The 24,742-nt window shown below is 34.8% G+C and overlaps 1 pseudogene; it reads left to right on the top strand.

Annotated features, from left to right (window-relative positions):
- The window catches only part of LOC124975728 (flavin-containing monooxygenase 5-like), a 33,273-nt pseudogene extending 15,139 nt beyond the window's left edge, over positions 1 to 18,134 (top strand).
- The last annotated feature ends 6,608 nt before the right edge of the window (positions 18,135 to 24,742 follow it).

A 24,742-nucleotide genomic window follows, 5' to 3' on the forward strand; every position in this document is an offset into this window, starting at 1 on the left:
GGACTAGAAGCCAAAGTTAGTCAGAAGGGATAAAGAAGGACATTTCATACTGCTTAAGGGAACCATAAATCAGGAAGACATAACAATGGTAAATATTTATGCCCCAAACAAGGGTGTATCCCTGTACATCAAACAAATCCTTCTCAATTTCAGGAATCAGACCAAAACACAGTAATTCTGAGTGACTTTAACACACCCCTGTCACCACTGGATAGATCTTCCAAACAAAAACCAAAGAAAGAAACCATAGAACTCAATAAAATAATAAATAACCTAGATTTAATAAGTGTATATAGAATATTCCATCCATCAAAGAGCAAATTCACTTTCTTCAGAACAGCACATGAAATCTCTAAAATAGACCATATATTATGCCACAAAGCAGCCCTTAGTAAATGCAAAAAAATGGAGTTACTGCCATGGATAACAGAAAACATCAGGGAGGAGATAAAAAAGTTCTGAGGTCAATGAGAAGGATGATACAACATATCAAAATCTCTGGAACACTATGAAAGTGGTACTAAGGGAAATTCATTGCATGGAATGCATTCAAGAAAAGAATGAAAAGTCAACAACTAAATGATCTAATATTACAATTCAAAGCCCTAGAAAAATAAAAAAAATAACAGAAAATTAGAAGAGGACAAGAAATAATTAAAATCAGAACTGAAATCAATGAAATTGAAACAAAAGAAACATTCAAAAAATTGCCAAAACAAAAAGTTTGTTCTTTGAAAAAGCAAACAAAATAGAAAATCCCTTACCCACACTAACAAAGAAAGGAAGAGAGAAAGCTCAAATTACTAAATTTGTGATGTAAAAGGAAATATCATGACAGACACCACTGAGATACATAAAATAATGAGAAGCTACTTTGAAAATCTGTATTGTAAATAGAAACTACCAGAGACATTGACAAATTTCTAGAAACATATGCTCCTACCAAACTAAACCAGGAGGACATACACAATTTAAACAGATCAATATCAAGCAATGAAATAGGAGAAGCCATTATAAACCTACCATCCAAGAAAAGCCCAAGTCCAGATGGACACTCAGTCAAGTTCTTCAAGACCTTCAAAGAAGAGCTCATTCCAATAGTTCTCAAAGTATTCCAGGAAATAGAAAAGAAGGGTAACCTACCAAACTCATTCTATGAAGCTAATATTACCCTCATACCCAAACCAGGCAAAGATACATCAAGGAAAGAAAATTTTAGACCAATATCCTTGATGAATACAGACGCAAAAATCCTTAACAAAATGCTGGCAAACCATACCAAAAACATATTAAGAAACTCATGCACATGATCAAGTGGGGTTCATCCCTGGATAATGCAAGAATGGTTTAACATCTGTAAATCAATAAACGCTATCCATCATGTCAATAGACTTAAGGATAAGAATCATATGGTTATTTCCATTGATGCAGTAAAAGCATTTGACAAAATACAACACCACTTCATGCTCAAAACACTATAAAAACTAGGGATAGTAGAAACATACCTGAACATTGTAAAGGCTATTTATGTTAAGACCATGGCCAACATCATTCTTAATAAAGAAAAACAGAAAGCATTTCTTTTAAAAATGGGAACAAGTCAGGGATGTCCTTTTTCACTGCTTCTATTTATATCATTCATGAAATACTAGCCAGAGCAATTAGACAGACTAAAGAATTTAAAGATAGGAAAAGAGGAACTTAAGATGTCACTATTTGCTGATGACATGATTCTACATTTAGAGGATTCAAAAAACTCCTCCAGAAAACTTGTAGATCTCATCAATGAATTCAACAAAATAGCAGACTATAAAATCCATATGCATAAATCTAAAGCATTTTTATACATAAGTGGTGAAACATCTGAAAAAGAAATGAGGAAAACAATTCCATTGGCAATAGCCACAAAAAAATAAAATACTTGGGAATCAATCTAACAAAAGAGGTGAAACACTTCTACAATTAGAACTACAATACATTGAAGAAAGAAATTGAGGGAAACCTTAGAAGATGGAAAGATCACCCATGCTCTTGAATAGGCAGAATTAATATTGTCAAAATGGCCATACTACCCAAAGTGCTATACAGATTCAGTGCAATTCCAATTAAAATCCCAATGATGTACCTTACAGTAAGAGAGCAAACAATCATGAAAATAATCTGGAAGAATAAGAAACCTAGAATAGCTAAATCAACCCTTAGTAGGAAGAGCAAAGCAGGGGGTATTGCAATACCAGAACTTCAACTGTACTACAAAGCAATAGTAACAAAAATGGCATGGTGTTGATTACAAAATAGACAGGTAGATCAATGGTACAGAATAGAGGATATGGACACAATTCCAAATAAATACAATTTTCTCATACTAGATAAAGGTGCCAAAAATATGCAATGGAGAAAAGATAGCCTCTTCAACAAATGATGCTGGGAAAACTGGAAATTCATATGCAGCATAATGAAATTAAATGCCTATCTCTCACCCTTCACAAAACTCAATTCAAAATGGATCAAGGACCTCAGAATTGGACCAGAAACCCTTCATTTTAAAGAAGAAAAAGTAGGTCCAAATCTTCAACATGTCGGCTTAGGATCAGACTTCCTTAACAGGACTCCCATTGCACAAGAAATAAAAGCAAGAATCAATAACTGTGATAGATGCAAACTAAAAAGCTTCCTCTCAGCAAAATAAACTATCAGCAATGTGAAGAGAGAGGTTACAGAGTTGGAGAAAACCTTTGCCACTCATACTTCAGATAGAGCACTAATTTTCAGAATATATAAAGAACTCAAAATACTCTACACCAAGAATACAAATAATCCAATCAACAAATGGGCTATGGAAATGAACAGACATTTCACAGAAGCAGATCTGCAAGCAATCAATCGATATATAAAAAGAGTTCAACATCCTTAGTAATAAAAGAATTGCAAATCAAAACTACCATAACATTCCATCTCATCCCAATTAGAATGGCAATTATCAAGAATACAAGCAACAACAGTTGTTCGTTAGGATGTGGGGAAAAAGGTACACTCATACATTGCTGGTGGAGTTGCAAATTAATGCAGTCACTCTGGAAAGCAGTGTGGAGATTCCTCAGAAAACTTGGAATGAAACCACCATTTTTCCCAACTATCCCACTCCTTGGCCTATACCCAGAGGACTTAAAACCAGCATACTACAGCCAGATTTTGGAACCAACCTAGATGTCCTTCAATTGATGAATGGAAAAAGAAACTGTGGTATATATATATATATATATATATATATATATATATATATATATATACAATGGAATATTACTCAGCCATAAAGAATAATAAAATTATAGCATTTACAGGCAAGTGGATGAAATTGGAGAATATTACACTTAGTGAGATAAACCAATCTCTAAAAACCAAAGGATGAATGATCTTGATGATAAGTGGATGATGATACATATTGGGGGATGGGAGGGTGGGGCAAGAATGGCAGAAGGAGGGACTGTATAGAGTAAAAAGAATGGTGGGAGGGGTGGGGGAAAGGAAAAATAACAGAATGAATCAAACACTATTATCCTATGTAAATATATGATTACACAAGTGGTATGCCTTTACTTCATGTACAAACAGAAACAACATGTATCCCATTTGTTTACAATAAAAATAAATTGAAAAAAAAAAAGAAGGTCTACCTATCAGAGTATGGATGTCAGCACATTGCCCATCACACCAGTGGCAAATATGGGACTTGGTTTCATTGCCTCAGTTGGCATCATGATTGATGCTAATGGAGGGTCATGATTACTGGTTAGATTTCCAGTATTCAGTTGGTTTTATACTAAGGAATATGTTCACTGCTTCAGGCTGCACTCAGAATTCCAGTTACGGCTGGGGTTTTAGCTCAGTGGCAAAGTGCTGGCCTGGCATGTGTGAGGCACTGGGGTCCATCCTTAGCACTGCAGGAAAATAAACAAATAAAACAAAGGCATACTGTCCATCTACAACTACAAAAAAAATTTTTTTAAAGAATCCTAGTTAGCTTCTCGCTGGCTTTGTGGAAGACTAGGTATTTGCTGGGAGAGGTTGTGTAAATGCAATATTAGGAGTGTGCATTGTCCATTGTCCAGAAGAAATGCTTTGTGCTCATATAAAGGAAGGCACATTTTGGTAATTAAAACTTTTACTTAACAGGATGGTGGGTGAGTTTTCTTTTTGCCACTCAAATGGAAAAAAAGAGAAGCAATCTAATCTTTCCTAAAACATATGGATATCAGCACTTATCCACTGAGCTACTTCCCCAGCCCTTCTTATATTTTATTTACAGACAGGGTCTTACTGAGATGATTAGGGTCTTACTAAATTGCTGAGGCTGGCTTTGAACTCGTGATCCTCCTGCCTCAGATTCTGGAACCACTGGGATATAGGCATGTGCCACTGAGCCCAGCCTATTCCATGATTTTTAATGAGTCCTATAGGTGGTAAGTGCTGGTGAAGTTCAGAGGATGGAGAGAGAATCCTCAGCCTGAAAGGTCAGTGGTGTTCTCATAGAGGATGCCAACTTTATCTGGATCTTAAAAATGTATGGGCTGAGGAGAATTTAAAAGAGGAGAACTTTTCAAGCACATTAGCTTTAAACAGAAACATAGTGGTGGATCATAGTGAGACATATTCTTAAACAGTGTTTTGGAAGGAAAATGGCAGGAACTTTTTTTAAAAGATAGTACAAAACTAAAATGACACAATAGTGAGTTTGAACTTAATCTTGAATAAAGTGGGAATGCTTTCAGATTGTGGGCCAGAATGATAAAAGTAAACAATATTTCCCATGCCTTAGGTATTCCTCAACACCAGGAGAGGGACTTGAATTCTGAATCATGTAGGGAACCATGGATATCCTTTAGATGTGGTACACTTTTCTGAACTTAAACATCTTACATCAAAGATATGTGGCCAAGCATTAGCAAATACATTTTTGGAAAAATGTATGAATTAAAGATTTGATCATGAAGTGTTTGGCCTGATGCCTAAACAGAGGTATGTTCTCAGGATGAGAATGGAGTTAATAATGGCTAAGATACAAGAACAAGGATTTTTCACACAGGCTAAAACAGCTATCTCTACACATACATTAAGAAAACCCAGGTCTGGGGATATACCTCAGTTGTAGAGTGCTTGCCTCACAAGCACAAGGCCTGGGGTTCAATCCCCAGTACCAAAAAAAAAAAAAAAAAGAAAGAAAAGAAAACCCAGAGAATCTGAAATTCAATTTTTACCTTATCAACCACAGAAAACCAAGATCTGCTGGTCTAAAGGATTTCTGTCACTCATTCTCATTGGCATTAATCATTTTCTTATTCTGTCAGGTATCAGTTCTTTTTAAATTATGCCCAACAACAACAAAAAGGTAGCACAGGGCAGTGAATCATTCAGTCAGTCAACAAATATGGGTCACCTGTTGTTAGCAAAGCATTATATTGGGCATTAAATACAGAGAGAAAAGACATGATAATACAAATAATACCTTATGTTTTTTGAAGATTTTTTAAAGAGAAGCACAATGATGAGTTATATATATTATTCACTTAACCCTCACAAATGGCCCTGAGAGTCCATACCTTTCTTATGTTCATTCTACAGATTAAAAAAAATTGAAATCTAGAGAAACTAAGTAATTTGCCCAAGGATAACATGAGTAACAAATGGAAGACTTCAGAATGAATCTTACCTTAAAAATATAAATGAGAAGACAGACACAAGGATATGACAAATAAATGCATAGGATGCAGAGTATAAAGACTGAGGTTCCCATACAGCCAGGAGGAATGTTTGGAAGCATTTCTATATACTGACTTTAAATGATTTTTTTTGTCCAACTTCTCATTTTTGAAAATGTTCAGATCTACAGAAAAGCAGTTCAATAATAAATACATTGAACATCCATATATCTTTTACCTAGATTCACCTATTGAATATGGCCATAGTTTCTTTTTCTCTTTTCCTTGTAGATAGGAATATTTAAACAATATGTAGCATACATACATAAGTACTTTTTTCAAAATCATTAATATATACCTAAAAAAAGGGCACTCCCCTATATACTATAATATAATTATCACATTTGGGAAATTTAGCAGTGATAAAATACATTATCTAAAATGTTGGCATATTCAAATTTCCACAGATGTCCCAAAAATATTATTTTCATTTTTCTTTGGGTATTGGGCATTGAACCCAGAGTCACTTTACCACTGAGTTACATCCCTTTTTATTTTTTGAGATAGGGTTTCACTAAGTTGCTTAAGGCCTTGCTAAATTGCATCAGCAATTTGAAATTAATTAATGAGATACTTGGACACTGTTTCCCAACAAATTTTTTACTTAATTAAGCATGAATATCTTTGTAGTTTCAAAACAAATTTAGGTGTTATAGAATAATAAGAGGTAGGCAAATAGTGTCAGCATGTAGCTTTCTAATTATAATATCTTAGAATAGCAAAAGGCACATTATACCCTGGGACCTGCACATAGTCTGATATATCTAGACTATATGGCAAAGGTAGAAGAATAGTTGAATATATCTCTAGATCTATCAAGTAAGAAACTTTTTGTGTGATCTGCTAAATAAAAAGTTTGGGGGGTTGGGGATTTATCTCAGTGGCAGAGCACTTGCCTAGAATTTAAGCAAGTGAGTGACATAATAATAAATGTGTAATAAAAGTGTTTTAAAATGACCACTGCACCTGACCTGATAATATTCTTTTTAGATTTTTATTTTCTTTTCTAAACTGAGGATCCTAAAATCATGTTTATTTGTTTTTCTATTCTAAGGCAAATGATACAGAAGGCAGATAGGAAGGGAGCCCTAAAGACAACTATAATAGTTCTGAGGTGATAGGGAGTAAACAAAACTATTCTGGGCAATCTTCCTTTTTAAGGGATAAAGAGAATGGGCATGGTGAGCAGATATGAGACAGTTTTATGACTTGGTCAACTATGTAAATGGTGGTACTGATAGTGAAAGGGAATAGGTTTAGAGAGAAAGATAAAATCATGAGGTTCGGATGCAGAAAAGAATGTGCCTAAAGGTTAGAATCAAAGCAAATTAAATTCAACAAATCAGGTATAGTTGTAAAATGTATAATATTCCTGAGGCTAGGTCAGGAAAATAATGGGATGAGGACTCTCAGAGCCTACTGACTTAAAATTCAGAAATTAAGACTGTTTTAAAACTGAATTAATTTTTTAAGACCCAAGATACTGAAAACCTGACTTATTTATTTTGATACACTTATTCCATTCTGTCTCTAGAAAACACTACTTAACAGGTCCAAAGTATCCCAACAGAGTTTATAGAAAGTTATTTTAATAGAAATTCTAAAATACTAGGCTGTATAACATTGGTCAAGTCACTTCACTTCTCTTGATTTCGGTTTCCACATCTATACAACCTAGATAATGACACCTATTCTATCACCTCCATAGAATTTGTGTGACTGTCAAGTTAATACATGGAAATGTAATTTAAATTCTAAATTGCTGTATGTTTGCAATTTATTACACAGTTTGGAAAATGAAATTCTAAGTCTACCTCATGTGCCTTTGGAATTAGAAATGGAACTGAACAGAATATTAACAGTAAAATTCTGCCAGACATAATGATATGCAGACAGAAACTATTCGCCTATGACCTTATGATACCACAGAGTGTTACTATTACTTAAGAAATCACATATGCACTCTTCAAACAAGACCCTTCTTCCTTCACTTCTCCAGTACCTTCCCCTTTCAGTGACTTCTAGGGTTCAGCTTTTGCCCTGAAAAGCTGATGTAAAGTAGAACTGGTATAAAGTAGAACTTTTACAAATTTCATGGGTAGACTGAGGGGAAACAATTGACATATTATTTACCAACCTCCACCAAAGCAAAAATTTACTTATATGATTTATTTCTCTCTTTCCCCTTCTTTTCCTCTCTCAGACACTCTCATTTCTCCTCTTCATCTTTATCGGCACTCACAGAGCTCTGAGCCAGCATCCAACAGTAAATGATCTGCCGAATAATAAAATTTCTGGTTTGGTGAAAGTGAAAGGAAATGTTAAGGAATTCACAGAGACAGCTCCCATATTTGAGGATGGCTCCAGAGAGGACAACATTGATGCTGTTATCTTTGCCACAGGCTATAGCTTTGCCTTTCCTTTCCTTGAAGATCCAGTCAAAGTGGTCAAAAACAAGATATTCCTATATAAAAAGGTCTTGCCCCCCTAACCTATAAAAGCCAACTCTTGCTATCATAAGCTTGATTCAACACTTAGGAACCATTATGTCCATTGCAGAGCCCAAAGGACACTGGGCCACTCAAGTATTTAAAGGTAAATGACTATACAAATTGACTAATTAATTACTTGATGTTTAATTGTGTTTATGAACTTGCTTTTAAATAGTATTATGTATGACTGACATTTTGAGGGTTGCATAATATCTGTCATAATGTTAGTACTAGAACATTTATTTTTAAGTGACTCTGAAGTAGTAATTCATAACCATAAACATATATTAGAATCACCTGGAATATTTTCCCAACTTAGAGATGTTTTGATCTCATCCCTGGTGATGCTTATTCAGTACATCTGAGTGGGACAGGCATAAGATTTTTTTTTAAAAGTTTCCACAGATGATGCCACTCATCTAAATTTTAGAAAACTGGCATGTATTTGTGAAGTAAAAGAATGTCATCTTTCATTATAGATAATTTCAAATATAGAAATGGTGGGACTTGATTTCAGACAGCATGTTAACAACTGGTAGGACAGTAGTCCAGAATGTAGAATATTCAACTTGCAAATCCTCACACCCCCCTTACATCCCTTCTTTCAGTTTTGACTAGGAGTACTAGGAAAAAAACTTTGAGGTTTAGGACAGTAGACTCAATATGAGTCAGCAGAGGATAAGGCTTCTAAAAGGCATGATAAAATCTAGTATCGTCAAAAAATTATTATGTCCCAGAACACATAATTGTTCACTAAACTGGTCAGAATACCACCTGAAAACATTATAAAATTAAAACTGGAATTCATTGAATAAGGAGAGAGATAAGAATGATTTATGGAATGTGAAAACATATCATTTGAAATACAGATGAATTTGCTGGAGACATTTAGGCAAAGGAAGTTAAGATCTGGGGAGATCTGAGAGTTTCTTTCAAATAATTGAAGGGATAACCCATGGAACAAGAATTTGACATACTTAGTAGACTAAAGAGTCAAACTAGAACCAAGGAGTGAAATCTTCAGGGTTGCATAATATCAGCTTAACAATAAAAAATAAAAAAAAAAGACCCTTTCATTTTATGTCCATATAAAGATTTTTTCTTAATTTGCTGTTTTTATATATACATGACAGTGAGGTGTATTTTGACATATTATACATACATGGAGTATAACCCATTCCAATTTGGATCCCATTCTTGTGGTTGAACAAGATGTGGAATTACACTTGTCTTGTATTCATATATAAGCATAGGAATGTTATGTCTAATTCATTCTACTGTCTTTCCCAGTCTCATCCCTCCTCCTTTCCCTTCATTCCCCTTTATCTAATCCAGTGAACATCCATAATTTTTCTCCCTTCCCTCCCCTGTTATGAGTTATCATACACATATCAGAGAGTACTTTGGCCTTTTTATTTCTTGGGGCTGGTTAATTTCTTCTTTTAATTTTTTTTGGTGTAGATGGACATAGTACATTTATATTATTTATTTATTTTTATGTGGTATTGAGAATCAAACCCATGACCTCACACATACAAGCCAAGTGCTCTACCACTGAGCCACAACCCTAGTCCTGGTTTATTTCATTTAGCATGATATTCTCCAGTTCCATCCATTTACTGGCAAATGCAAAAATTTCATTCTTCTTTATGACTGAATAATATTCTACTGTGTATATGTACCACATTTCCTTTATCTATTCATCTATTGAAGGGCACCTAGGTTGGTTCCATAGCTTTGCTATCATAAATTGAGTGCTATAAACATTTATGTGACTGTATCACTGTAGTGTGCTGATTTTAAGTCCTTTGGGTATAAACCAAGGAGTGGAGTAACTGGGTCAAATGGTGATTCCATTCCAAGTTTTCTGAGGAATCTCCATACTGCTTTCCACAGTGGTTGCACCAGTTTGCAGTCCACCAGCAATGTATGAGTATACATTTTCCCCTATATCCTTGCCAATATTGACTGTTGCTTGTATTCTTGATATACCTCTGACTGAGATGAACTCTCAGTATAGTTTTAATTTGCATTTCTCTCATTACTAGATATACTGACCATTTTTTCATATTTTTGACCATTTGCCTTTCTTCTATGAGTTGCCTGTTCAATTCCTTTGCCCATTTATTGATTGAGTTATTTGGGATTTTTGGTATTAAATTTTGGGAGTTCTTTGTATAACCTGGAGATTAAAGCTCTAAGGTGTAGATGGTAAAGATTTTCTACCATTCTGAAAGTTATTTTGATTGTTTCCTTTGCTGTGAAGAAGATTTTTACTTCAATACCATCCCATTTATTGATTCTTGATTTTACTTCTTCTAGGAGTCTTATGGAGGATGTCGATTGCTGAGTCAACATGATAGAGTTGGGCCTACTTTTTCTTCTAAGAGGAGCAGGGTTTTCGTCTAATGCCTAGATCAACAAGACCTTTTCTGGTGCAGCCTCTGAAATTGTGAGAAGTCCAAACATAATAGCAAAAGGATGTCACATGGCTAGTTGGCCATTTGAACAGAGGTGAATGGAGGAGAGTTAAGCCTCAGAATAGAGAGAATCCAGATGATTTTGGAGTTTCTTTATAAGCAATAAATTCTTTTATTATATAATTATACTAAATTTGCTATCATTACTAGTATTTAATTAAAACTATCAGTGTTTTCCTTGGAATTGTTGCTTACTGTTTAGTAGTGAGATCTTCATGATGTCAGAGGGAAAAAAGTACAGTGCTATATTGTTAACAGATAAAAAAATGTCTTTCCAAATGTCTGCCATTTCTTAATTCCTTACAGTCTATGCAGTAGGTCATGTACTATTTAAGAGCACTGGACCACCAAATGCAAGTAACCTATGGTTGGCTTAATTCTAGTCATATTAAATGGATATTTTAATTAGATCAATTAAGTAAGGGGAGAAAATTTTATTAACATAGGCCAGAGCATCTTAGTAGGCTTGAAGCAAATGTGCCTCTTATTCCAGGTTAAAGTAACTTGCTAAGAACAATTGGAAACATGAGTATTTGGAAGAATATGCATTATGGTTTATGAGAGTAGGAGGTTTGAAGGAAAATATACAAAAATCTCAAATTATTATGGTAGCACATTCTTCCAGCTTTTGAAAAGAAGAAATCTTCAGAAGAATCCCTATGGCTTTACCAAACTTCCAACAGAAACCCTGCATTTTTTATACTAACCATGGCTTACCAGTCTACCTACCAAATTCTTGTCTTTCTCATCCCTGAATTTTATCTTCACTAGTTCATCTTTGACCTAGTTTCTCCTAGTCTTTCAAGCCTGCCCAGCTCAGTTTGTCCTCTTCTTTGGTCTGTATTCCCTCTACTAAGTCCCATTTTCCTTCTTCCTTCATTCTCTGGAATTATTGTCTTCTTTTCAAGGGAAATATTACACCCTTTTCTAGGACACTGAACCCACATTCTTGCCATGAATGAAATCAAGTTTCTATGTTCTTTGACTGTTTTGCCAGTCTCACAAGGGTTCTTTCATTTAGCATCTTTCTTTCCTGGAAAACCATTTCAAGTTACACCAATTCTTTGTATTACCAGAAGGTATAATGTCATGGGGTGACATTTAGTTTCCACCACATATTGGTATAACCTGCTTTTTCAGGTTCATTTTTTACTGATCTTGAATACACATCAAGTCTTCCAGAAGCACTGGATGACTTATTCACTAAGCAACAATATAGCAGATATCCTTGACCCAGAGCTTTTGTTTCTGATGTTCTCTTCTTAGTATGCCCTCCCTTTACTTTCTGTTTATACAGGACAAACCTATGCATATTTCCTTTCTCCTTTATTAGCATATTGAAAATTCTTTAAATAATCATGTTTATTTACCTTTCTATTCCAAGGCTAGACCAATGCCTAGCACATAGGAGATATCTGATAAATGTCACTTCTCATGAATACAGTGTGGCCTTCAAGCAAATGAAATTCTGAATTCTGTAGTAGAAACTTCATAAGATCTCAGATTATCCAGTTCCTTGGCCAATTTCTCTTCATGTTAAAATGTTGAATTTCTCTGGAAGGCCCGCATGGCAGCCATATTTCTTTTCTCTTGTAACATTATACCAAAATGTTCAGGGCAAGTTAGGATTTCAGAAAGTCAGGATTACACAAATGCAACATGCCTTACTCCTGAGAGTAGATCTTGAAAGACCCATTACCATAGAGCTTAATTTAGTCTTTCTTCATTCCCACACTGTTTGGGGCCCTGGGAAACTAAGCTTCAATTCCTCACTGTTCTTTAGCAATATTGTTTAGCAAACATATACTGATCTCTTAGTATATATGATCTCCTAGGTGCAGAAAAATCAGAAAAACAGAAAATCCTTATGTCTACAGAACTCAGAGTCATAGAAGGAAGACAGACAAGAAACAAACATGTAATGTGTTCCTTCACTCCACAGATATTTACTGCATCCTAAGCAGATGGTCTAGTAACAATGTAGAGGAGCAACTATGGGAACAGTGGGCAACAAGTACCCAATTCTCCCATGGCTATATACTAAAAGAAAAAGGAAATATTGACATATGAGTGGAAAAATCACCAATATTTATATAAAGTTAGGGGAAAATGACTGTAAACTGAGTTCTGGGTATTACAAGTAATTGAGAATGTTGAGAAATAATGTTATAGGAATTAAGGAAAATGAATCCAGGGGTATTCATAGAGGTGATATCAAGAAAGTACTTGGCTGCCATGCAAGAAGTTTTTTTAATAAGTGTATGCTATAGAGAACCAGTGAAAGATTTTAACTGGGAGAGGAGAACTCAAATCAGATTTGCAATTTAGAATGCATGTTATAGAGAGTAAAATGGGAAAGTCAGTTCAAGTAAGGCCTCATGAAGCCTTTAAACCAAAGTAAATGGCAATCTAATTGAATAGAAGGAGATAAACTTAAATGAAAGTTTATAGGTACCTTTAAAAGGATTTGGTGGCAGAATACATGTTGGGGATAAGAGAGAAAAGAATCTGCCCAAGTGCTGTGGCCATTAATGCAAACTAGGAATATAAAAGGGGGAGCAAGATTTGGAGGGAGATAAGATATATGATATAATATGTGTCTAAAGAAGATAATACTGAAAGTTAATGAATTCAAAGAGAACTGCATTACAGAATATTGTAAATATCTTTGTCCATCCAATCATAACAGATATTTGTTATTGTTTATGAACTGACTGCATTTCACCACCAAGAAATAGATCCCCACCCCATCCTCCTCCATAAAGTTTCAAGCTAATAAATGCAAGATTTACTTGTAATTATTTACTCCTTCTAACATATATTCTAAATTGCAAATCTGATTTGAGTTCTCTCCCAATTAAAATCCTTCAGTGGTTCTCTATAGCCTACATTAAATACAAACTTCTTGCATGGCAGCCAAGAACTCTCTTGATATCACCTCTATGAATACCCTATAAGAAGTAATTTGAAATAAGCTCTCAAAATGTATTTCTTGAGCATCCTAAAAGACCTGTGATTAATTTCAAAGGAAACATTCCCATGCTTCCTTATTGATTTATAAGTAATAATTTCTGTAGCTAAAGTGAGAAAACACATCAAAAACACAGTAAGCTCTGAGTATTGAATTTCTGACTTCTGTTTCTCAGGAGAAGCATATCAGGATAGTTACTGGAATGTTCCTAGAAAAGGGCAACTATAATGGCAGAGAACATAAAACCTGTTATATAAGGAATCTGTGCTGGTTAGCCTGATAATGAGAAGACTTAAAAGTAGTTATGACATGTTCTTTTCACATATTTTAAGAACTGTCAGGTGTTAAAATTCAATTCTGTGGCTCTAGAAGGAAGAGCTAGTTCCAATGATGAAAGTAGAATAGAAGTAGATTTGGGGGTCAGTACAAAAAATAATGTTCCAGCAACTACAGCAGTCAATCATATCATCTGCTTAGAAGGAAGTGAGATCTCCAAGACCAGAGATTTTTCAGGAAGAATGAGATGATCACTTGATTTGCTTTGTAGAAGGAAGGATCAGAATGAGTAAGACACAATCTCTTTCTGAAATTGTACATACCAGAATTTTATAAAGTAACACTTTAGGATTGTGGCTAAAATTTCCACATGGAATAGTGCCTACCTATCTGGTCATAAGGCTATTTATCTGGGCAAAAGACTAAATGCTTGAGCTAGAGTTGTTTATGTGGACTTAAATGTGATTCTGCCTTTGTGTAGCCATGTCCTTGGTGTTAGATCCTAGTACAGGAATTGTTTGTACATTAATGCTTCAATTTATTTGTCAAGATTGGGCATTATGAGTTACCCTTGGCCTTACACTCCACAGAAACTCCTATCTAATAAAAGAGGTTAGAAGGTGAGGCTTATCTTCAGTAGGACTTTAACATAAAATATGATTAAGAGTTTGTGTTTACTTCCTTTACTCTCCATTGCATAAAATATCCTTTTTATTAAGATACCTGTATAGAGATCCAGTCCCCTCCCTTTTTTGAGATGATGCTTTATTACATTGTTCAGGCTGATTGAACCCCTGGACTCAAACTATCCTCCAACTTCAGCTTCCTAAGTGCTGGGACTGCAGGTTGTGTCACCACATCCAACTTGCCTTTTGACCTTGTATCTCAATTTTCATGTGCTTTTAAGACCATTTGTCATTTCCTTGTGTCCATATTTCATTTACCAATTCAAAGACTATGTTAGGGAGGAGGCAGGCATTTTTTGGAAGGAAGAATAGAGTAAACATGTTAAGACAAGGCAAAATAGAGTAAGCTACACATATTGATACAGGTGAATATTCTTTATCCAAAATGCTTAGGACCAGAGGTGTTTTGAACTTCATGTATTTTCAGAGTTTGAAATATTTGCATATACCTAATGACCTATCTTGGAGATGGAAACCAAATCTAAAAATGAAATTCACTTATTTTTCATATGTACCTTACACAACAAAGCAGCAAGGTGATTTTATACAATAGTTTTAGTGTGCCTGTTTCCTGACTGTGAGCTATCACATGAGGTCATGTGCTGAATTTTCTACTGGTGGCATCTTGTCAGTTTTCAAAGAATATTGGGGTTTGGAACATTTCAGATTTCTGTTTTTCCAAATAAGCATGCTCAACTTATTATATTTTGATGGTGGCAGGATCAAGTAATGAAGTAAATTATAATCTCTTTGAGTGCAGAAAATTATCCTGTGTTTCTTTGAATTCCCCATAATGCAGAAATTGTTAATAGGATTGTTGTTTTTACTGAGGTAATTTACACTTGAATTTTAAATTTTTTCTTTAGGGCTAAAGAAATTGCCTTCACAAAGTGAAATGATGTCAGATAGAACTAAAACTCAAGAGAAAATGGCAAAAAGGTAAGAAATTCTCCCAGAATGATGTGTGGTAACTTTTTCTACTTATTTCTTAATACAAACAATGTTTTACTACATTTCAGTTTCCTCTTGTTAATTTGAGAATTCTGATTAAACAGTGAACAAAAGTTGTGACAACAGAATGGGGAAATAGTACTAACAGTTTCAATGTGGATGAGAAAGGAGAGAAAACTCAAGAAAATGGTATAAATACTATGTTTAGGACTTAAAAGAAAAGTTAGGTAGAAAAAAGAACTCATGGAGAAAAAAATTAGGTATGTTATTTTGGGAGGAATTAATTGAAGTAGTAATAGAGCTCCCACAGAAAGGAAGACTATGATGAATGAAAGATAATTTTAAATCTGTTAAGTAGATTTACAAATCAAAAGTGACTGCTTTGCTGGCTATCTTGCAGGCTACCATGACTCAGAGCATAAAAAGTCCATGTGATTTGGTAAGGTAATAACATCGGTTGACTGCTTAGAGCTTTTGTGAACACAGTGATTCAGAAGACTGAACTTAAACTCAATCCCAGGATTGTTTTTATTTGGAAAAAGTGGAAATTGATTATTGAAGGCTCCAGAATGGTGGTTTTCTGCCACTGACAATACTAACATAACTCCCCTATCTTGGAGGAAGAGAAAGTAATTTTTTATTTAATCTTATCCTTACCAGGTGCTGTCCTATTTTCTTCCCTTCTTTCATTGCCAAAACATCTAAAGTTTCTACATCCTATGCTCTCATGCCTCTCCCTTTGCTTCCCAGAGTCCCTGTATTTTCAACTTGCCTCCTTACTCCTGACACTGTTCCCTTGAAAGTCATCCATGACCAGGTTCCAATTTCTCACTATTGAGCTTGGCATTTTTAAATGTTTTCCCTTGGAGTGCTTTCTTTCCCTCATTTTCTGGCACTAAACTCTTTTATTTGGACTTTTCTGTTCTCTTTCCTTTGACTGATCCTTGTCCAACCACCTTCTAAATATAAGCAGTCCCCAAGGATATAATATGAATTTTATTAAGGGTTTACAGTTACATTCAACATTTCATGTACATGGAGCTCATTTATTCCTCATAACAATCCTGCAAGACTGGAACAAGTGAATCCTTTTGTGAAACCTTCATGAAAAGTCCAGGTCTTGACCTAGTACTGTAAGATAAATAAATGTACACATAGAAACACTTGAGCTAATATCATCTCCAGAAAGGAAAGCTCTCAAATTCTTTCATATTTCATCTCTTCAAAACTCCAGCCTCAATTTGATAAAGTACTACTTGACAATCTATCAGTTCCTTTGGAATTTCATCTCAAGAATTCTACTAAAATTTATTTTCTAATCATTTTTCCTGTCCTTGTTTTTGGATCACTCAATCAGCTTAATTTGACTTTCCTCTTATTTCCTTTGTGTTCTGTTGTTCTTTCCATTCATTATAGAAAGTAGCAAGTGAAAGTCTCCTAGTCACACTTCTTCCACATATTTACTCTTCACCACATTTTCCCATAAAAAAAGTTTTTTAGCATTCCAAATCTGCACTTGGTATAGTCATTCCATCTGGTTCCATCTTGAGGGCAACTTCCTTTTATAGGATAAGTCACCACACCTCATCCTTTCAGGATTCCAAGTTAACATTTTCCCTGGGAAGCCCTGATCTGTGGACGCCTGCTATCCCACCATGTCTGCCCTCATAAAATAATTGAGAATCCCATGTTTGAGAATATTTGTGGTGAGTTCCCTCTTTCTCATCAGAGTCTTCTGAATCTCTCCATTCTTGTTTTCTAGTAATTTAGGCAATGATCACAAATATTCTTTGACCCATTCCTGCTTTATTCTTTCACTTTGCTGCTGTTCCCTGATTTATAAGACTTTTTTTGTTCTCAACTTATCTTTATATTTCACATCCTTCAAGGACCTATTATAGCCCTTTTTTAAGTGCCCTTTTTTACATTTCTATTTAGCAGTCAAACCCACAATATTTAGCAAAACCGTTGAGTTCTGTTGCATGTATACATATCTTATCTCTTTCTAGTAGATTTATAAGATCTTTAAAGATGGTGACAAATTTCACCTTATTTTCACTATTTACTACAGCTCATAGTCCAATGTAAAATCAATACTGGCACTCAGAAATCACAGATTGATTGATTATCTAATTGATTGCCTTGTTGATAGACCATGGCTTCTTTACTCTCTACTTTTAGGTACATGGAGAGTCAATGCCATAGCTTTCAGGGATATTGATATCATGGAAGAAATTGCTGATTTGGTGGGAGTCAGGCCTAATCTACTCTCTCTGGCCTTCACTGACCCCAAGCTGGTCTTACAGTTATTTTTGGAACCCTCTATTCCAGTCCAGTTTCATCTACAGGTCCCTGGAAAGAGAAATGGGCCTTGAAAAATCATCTTGACCACAGATGGTCATATCAGGAAGCCTATGAAGACAGGAGTAATTGAAAATAGTAATTCCATAGCTTCAGCAAAGACAATGGACAGGTTTATGCTAGCTGTTATTTTCTTTGCAGTGATTGTGGCTTATTTTTAAGTGTCCTATTGTCAATGTCCTGGATTTCATTGGGAAACTCAATCTAGAGATGGCTTCAAAACCTAATAAGATTGAACAACTCTCAGCTTCATATTTCCCAGAAATTACTTTTATTTCTCTTTCAGAAGCATTGATCCTCTTTCTGATTTTTTCTACAACTAAATCCTGGGTTTTCATTTCTGTTGATTCATACCTCCTTGCTCTCTTAATCTGTCACCTTTTACTTCCAATAATTCCTACACTTTGAGCTCAGGGACTCCTTTAGTCATTTTTATATTATGTCCTTAAGGCATGTTGATTATCAAATATTATGGTGGGGACCCTAAATCAGCATCTCTAAAAAATGACCAACTCTATGTAATTCTTCTGATAGGATTTGATTTTCTATTAAAAGCTCAATTTTTGTTCATTTTTAGTATTATAACTAAATATATGTTTTATGAGAGATAAGAGGAATAATGGTCTTAAAATAGTTGTCTATGAGAAGACATTTTGTTTTTATTACTATTTACTAATGTACCTGATAACTGATCAATTTGCTCCTCTCCTTAAGCAATATGTCTTTATTTTCTTAATAAAGAAATTACTTTCAACTTTCTAGGCTCATAGGTTGTTTTAATAATTTAGTATCAACCCATTGGTACTACTTGGTTGAGATTATTGGGATTTTTTTTTAAGTAGCTGTCCTATCTTTTTTGATCTCTTAGTTCCCAGATTGAGACTAATCAGATTTTTAGTTTAGGAAATAAGTACTTGCTGACTATTGTAATGTGAACTACAAATGTGTTTAGTCTCCTCCTACTCTAATTTTCTCCCATTCCTTCAAGTAGAATCTAAGTAATAAGAATTCAAAGAGGTTATATCTAAAATGTAGGAGTATTTTTCTAATACCTCTTTTTCTTATGTCCTACAGTGTAGTTCTCAAAAAAAGGAGAGAAATAGAAAGCAGGAACTTGGGTTTTCATCCAGTGCTGCTGCTGATTATTTTTTCTCATCTGTTGAAATTTTGCTCTGTTCTTGTTCATGAGAAATTGTCAACTGTCAAGCATGATAAACTCCATTGGGAAATGTACTGAAAGCAGCAGTCAAGTGTATGTTTATTAATAGCTGTTGTGCAATATGTTTATAAGTTTGGATTGCTGCCAATTTATTAAGTACAGCATAAATTTGAACAACTAAAAGGACATCCAACAAATACAAATGCATATAAGAGAATTAGAAATGTGAGAGCTAAAACTTCTAAATCACATAATTATTTGGACAGCTGCCTTTCATTTCACCCTTTTGAGAACTAGAGTACTGAAAGTTGATATTATTTCTTTGGTCTTTTTCCTTCTTTAATATTTTTGAAAAAGGGAATTTGTCATCTATTAAAGTAGAACAAGTATCTTTTGATCTGCAGATTACTCTTGTTCAAAAGTAAATTGAAGGTTTCTTCTTAAATTTTCTCCTTTTATAATATAAACTTGCCTCTCTTTTAAAATGTAAATGTATTGAATTAATAATCCTCTAATAATTCTTAATTATCACTAATAACACCCCAGTATTCTCTTTAAAGTGTTTATTTTTAAATTGATTTGATTTTAATTGATTTGATTTCTATTATGCAAGGCTACCAAAAAAGAAATCATTGCTCATTTTCTCAACCAAGCTGAATGCAAGATGTGAATAGGATATTGTACTCAAAACAACTCAAGATGCAAAGCCTTAGTTATTGATGCATATGTACTAATATTCCACTTTCATTTTTTCTGTTTATATTAAGATCATACACATGTATATATATATATATTTATGTAAATTTTTTCCAATTATATTAAATATGATTACCAAAGAAAAATGTATTCTTGTAATGCTAGAGAGTAAGAAAGTGTTCAAAGCAGAAACTGAATATGTATGTCAGAGGGACATAAGAGCCATCATATAATGGAAAATTTGAACAATAAAATAAATAACCTAGTTTTAGAACATAAGATATAAAAATACTTGAGTCCATAGTGATATAAATAAATGATTAAATAAATAAGTGAATAAATTAGTAAATGATGTGGAACAGACAACTCTCCCATACAAAACAATTCTGAATTTATATAGATACTTTCTTCTCAAGGAGATGGAGCACAATTTTCTACTTCTTAAATGGGCTGAAAGATTAACTTCCTTCCAAAAATTATAGTATGGAATGGGGGGAAAAGTGACTGCAATGGAAAAATTTGAAAAATACCACTTCAGCAAGGTGATCAAGATTAACATCAAGTGATAAGTCATACTGACAGTATGTACCCTTGAAATGATATGACAAGAAGGTCACTTTATTTCTGTGTTTTTCCTCCCCTGAACCAAAACCCAGTTTAACCATGAGAAAAGTATCAACAATCTAAAATTGAGGAATATTCTACAAACTGCCTGATCACCTCAAAACTTTCAAGGTCATCAAAATCAAGGAAATTTTTAGCAACTGTTACAGTATAGAGGCGCCTAAGGAGATCTGTCATTTAAATGTAATGGGTATTCTGGAAGAGGATTGATTTAAAAAATAGGTGAATATAAATGAAGTAGGCATTTTGATTAATAATAATGTGTCAATGTTTGTTTATGAGTTGTGGCAAATGTACCATAATAATATGTCAAAAATAAGAAAAACTAGGTGTGATATATCCAAGAACTCTGAAATACTTTTGCAATATTTCTTAAATAAAAAAAAACTATTTAAAAGGGCTAGGGATACAGTTCAGTAGGTAGAGTGCTTTCCTTGCAAGCACAAGGCCCTGGGTTCAATCCCCAGCACCACAAAAAAAAAAAAAAAAAAAAAAAAAAAACTATTTCAAAATTAAAAATTACTTTAAAAATGTATTTATTTGATTCAGGATTTGACCCAGGGCTACAGTATAGGGGAATTTGCTTAGAGTAAGAACATTAACTATACCATTCATTTATATTACTATGTGTTTACCTGATTACTCTCAAATTTAGTTGATCTAATAAAATATAATCTAACTTACCATTACAAATTTTGCTTCCTTTGCTAAGTATTGACTGTAATTGTATTGAATGAGAAATGGTGATACAAAATCAAAAGACAATTTCTTCAATTCACTTAGATAAGTTTTCTTGTATCTGAGAACATGATGCCAGCAGTCTCCACAAATGACATTTTTATTAAGGGCAAAGACATACATAACTAAGGTAATATTACTTAATACTTGGCCTGCCTTGTTACTGTGGTTAATAGTAATGCAGTAATAAACAGTATCTATACTACCTACTTGGAAGTTCACAAAGTGCATGATTTTCCATACTTCTGTATATTTTTTGTTGTACTTTCAGTATATTCTCCAGCTAAATAATACTTCTATCATCTTCAAGATTCATCTGTTTTCTCTTCCCTGAACTCCAATATGAAATACTGGGCTCCTTTTTGCTTTTACCACATGTGTTGAATATCCTTATCAAACTATGTGGAAACAGTTCTCTCACTTGGTTCCTCTTTGAATTAGTAAACTCTTGGGAGGCAGATACTTTACAATCAATTTATGTGTTCTTATTGCTTGGAACACAGTGAAACATCCATAGATTAATTATTTGAATGAATACATGTAACATGGGAGATAAAAAATATGATCAAGTTTTTAAAGACTTAAGTAGTGAAAAACACTTTGAGAAAACATTAAGGAAATCAAGGGTGCTTAACAATGAAATGTCTGTGGGGCAAATATGTTCTTTCAGAAGATTTTCTGGAATAGATCATTGATCTGAGTCAGTATTTAATATTCGGTTGTGGTTTGAAACACAAGTGTCTGTAACATATTTACTCAATCACATAGGTCTTTTAAAAAGTCAGGATCAACATAAAAAGCAAAGTGGGTTATATGTCTTCTTCATTCCTTATGCTGCCTAGAGTTCCTCATTGCTGTTGCTGTTTCTCTTTACTTTCTCAAATCCTCCTCCTCCTTTGAAGTGCTGACCACCACCTCTCCTTATTGTAGTTATTTTCAGACCCATTTACTCCCCTTCATTCTGTAAATATTTTAGTATCAAGCTTTGTGCCTTTCTCTGTAAATATAACTACTCCTGCAGTTGATTTCAATATCTAGGTAAAAACTTTCATCAATCCAACATATTAGTTAGTATTAGGTTTGGCTATTTGTAATAGAAAAGTCCCAAACAATGATGTAAACAAGACTGAAGCTTGTTTCCCTGTCATATAAAAAAGTCCAGAGGTAGACAGACCTGATATATAACAGCTTCATAGGTTTTTTTTTTTTCTGCTGCACTATTCTCATCTACCTCACAGTCCAAAGTGACTGCTGGATTTCAGCCATTCTCTGAACTGCTACATAGAAGGAAAGAGAAATGTAAGGGCACATGCCTTATTTTAAGGATTTTTTAAAAAGTTCCATACAGAATTTCCACTTAGCTCTCACTGGAAGAATGTAATCATATCTAGCTACCAGGGAAGCTAAGGGATGTGTCTTTATACAGAAAGGCAACATATGAAGTTTATTGAAAAGGAAGAGAAAATGAATGTTGAAGTGGAACTTTAATACTCTCTGTCACCTTATTTTTCAGTTCTGTAACCTTATCCCAATGATTTTATGATCCATCTCACCTACCTACACATATAGTCATATCTAAGACAGTGCTAATAACTGCAACATCACTGAAATCTCAGTGTCAAACATCCTACTCTCCAAAACAACTCTTACCTATTAAGCTCATTTTCTCTGGTACTTAATACCATCAGTCAACTGTTCTTTGACTCCACTGGGCCCTCCATCAAACTTCTCTTCATTTCCCAGCCCAACAGTTTTAAAATTCACCACCCAGCATTATAATCCCACCTTGTTAGGCACTCTCAACTCCTTTGTTGCCCTTCTCCATACCTGCTTGTATAAACTTTATCTTTGGTATATGCCTGCATCCAAACAGCTAAATATGGTAAGACAAAAATACCACACTGGTGGATTGGCTTGTCTTAAATTCATAACCACCAACCATACCTAGACCTTCAGTAAAATCTGCCATTCACAATTAGGTTTTCTAGTCAATTCTCTATCCTACAATTCTAGTTGATTACTTCACACCTTCTACCTGTTCAGACTTCAAATACTTGTCTCCTCTCCTCAGTCAGCTAATCACCTTGCTGCTTTTCTTCCTCTAAGAGAAAAGAAGCAGAGCTCAGGATATAGCTCAGTTGGTAGAGTGTTTGACTCACATGCACATAAACCCTGGGTTCAATCCCAGGTCAGTCCCAGGGAAAAGACAAAGAAATTGGATGTGAAAAGGAAAATGTAAGGATAATCAAAAGGAGGTACTCAGGAAGTCAAGAATTTGGAGGGGTAAGCAAGCAGTTGTGGCAAAATTGAACATCTTCCCTTAAACTGTTTTTGATCAATAGCAAGAAGATGAGTTCATAAAGAAACAGAGCAAAGAATGGGGGCCCAGTGTATGACAAGTAGACTTTTTCAACTTCATAATACAAGAACAAACTTTACAGCAAACAGTGCCGCTCACTCAGAAAAATTGACCTGTGTGACTTGGAGTTCCCCAGCTTTGGCTGCCTTCTCCATCACTATGCCTAAGTGGCCTATCTTGTTAGAAATGCAGTGAGCAGTATTCCTGTCCTCTTCACTCAGCAAATGTTTACTGAAAACTTACTCTGTACATGGTGTACATATGAAAAGGGATCAAATCTGAATCTATGCTGTTATCAGCTGTCAAAGCAGTGATTCTCACACTGTAAAATACACTTGTTAAAGTGCAGATTCTGGTTTTGTACATGAGGATGGGACCTTGGATCCTGCTTAGATTGTAACAATCTCCCAGGTGATACATGAATGCTGCTCGTCTGTATATATAATACATTTTAAAAAATAAATGTTTCTTGTAGGAAATGATAAGTCCCATTATCATAAAATATTGGACTCCTCCCAACCCTAGAATTGTCTGTGACATTTTTATACATTTTGTGTGCCTTCTAATTTTTTTTTTATTGCTCTTTCTCTTGGATTTTATTTCTCCTGGAGTTAATCATTGCAAAAATGCTATTTCTTAGCTTTTAAGAGTATTCTCCTTCTTCTAAGAATTCACTAATTTGTCAGGGTCTATCTACTACTAGACACTCCATCTCAAATTATTCCCCAGGACCCCAAATTGGGCTGACTAGTTCTTTCTGTGGTTCTGCACAGTATCAGCCTCTAACCTTGACCTCTACTTCCCTCTGCCTAGAGGTGAAGTCCATGGTATTATTACTCTCCAGGTCACCGCTCAGAGAGAAGTGGCTCATAAAATGTTTTGGCACACCTGAGGCCACGTGAGGCAGTCATAGAAAAAGCTGCACAGGTCCTCTGAGCTGTCCACTCGCCAGGCAGCTAGGGGACGACAGCTTTGGTGCTTTGGACATGGCCTCCCCACGGGGCAGTCCCTGTCCAGTGCCCCCAAGGGGTGCTGGAGTCTGGGCGCACCCACCACCCATGCTGCAGCAGCTAGAGAGGTGGGTGTGCTGGGAGCCATGGTAGCGAGCAGCAGGAACATGCAGGAGTGGCCTCAGTTATGGGCCTTGTAGTCATTTTAGGAGGAAACCCAGATCCCTGGCCAGGTGTGTGGTT

Source organism: Sciurus carolinensis, unplaced genomic scaffold (genome assembly GCF_902686445.1).
Source record: "Sciurus carolinensis unplaced genomic scaffold, mSciCar1.2, whole genome shotgun sequence".
NCBI lineage: Eukaryota > Metazoa > Chordata > Mammalia > Rodentia > Sciuridae > Sciurus > Sciurus carolinensis.